The sequence below is a fragment of the Cebus imitator genome, unplaced genomic scaffold (assembly GCF_001604975.1).
Source record: "Cebus imitator isolate Cc_AM_T3 unplaced genomic scaffold, Cebus_imitator-1.0 Scaffold612, whole genome shotgun sequence".
NCBI classification, from domain to species: domain Eukaryota; kingdom Metazoa; phylum Chordata; class Mammalia; order Primates; family Cebidae; genus Cebus; species Cebus imitator.
The window spans coordinates 931,379-932,411 of NW_016107927.1; positions in this window are offsets into that span (position 1 = coordinate 931,379).

The following is a 1,033-nucleotide window of genomic DNA, read 5'->3' on the forward strand; positions in this document are numbered from 1 at the left end:
CTGTGAAAGTAAACTGAACGTGCACCTTTAATTTTTAAAAAAATTCAGAAAAAGTTAATGTGGAAATCTTAGTATTCACAGTATCACATGTTATCTATATAAATCTTGTAACTAATGAAACAGGAGTCAAGCTTTAATGTTTTCCTGCCCAGAAAGCCAAATGATAATTTCTAAAACACTACATGAAATTAAGAATGAGTATACATTTTGGCTGTTTCTAGGGAGACCAAATCAGTGTTTCAGTTGAAAGCAAGAGCTCAACCCACGCATGGAGATGCATGTTTTGACTGACTCTATTCTAGCACGGGTATTCATTGTGCTCCCCTTAACCTAGGGAAGCTTGCGGCACCACAGTACAGCTCAGCCTCTGTTGCCCTCCCTGGCTCCTTCACTCTCAGATAACCCCACTTCCTACTTCCCACAGAAAATGCAAGACATCACTTGGAACCACCAGGCGAATAAACAGGGCTGCATCCGTACCCACCCTTTGCTCCTTCTCTCCCACGTAAAGGAAAGGGTGCTCCTTCTGCCAAAATAAGGGAGAGATGTGGGTACAACAAAACATTAGGGAAGGAAGGAAAAAAAACCTAGCTCGTTCCCTAGGCATCAGGTTAAAGGTTATAAAAACAGAATTATTTAGCATAAATATATGGAGGAATTGCCTCTCACTATAGACTAACTGGGAGAAGCAGCAAATAATGCAATATTAAAATCAAAAGTATTTTAGAAATCTAAAGAAAAAAACAAACATGAATCAGCATCAGCAGAGCATGAACAGTGGGAAAGGGAAGGGAAAAGTCACCAATAGTCATCAGGACACAGAGATGTGAGTGTTTTTTTAATAACCACAGTAATTATTGAAAGCTAAATTGCATCAAACATTATGCTGAATTCAGGCAATTTAAAATAACTGTGTCTGAAAAATCATTTAGAGTGGGGTGAGAAGATAATACAGCTATTACTGGATTTTGCATATTTAAAGTAAAAATGATGGTGCCTCCCCTTTGCTGTCTATTTTTTTTTTTTTTTTTTT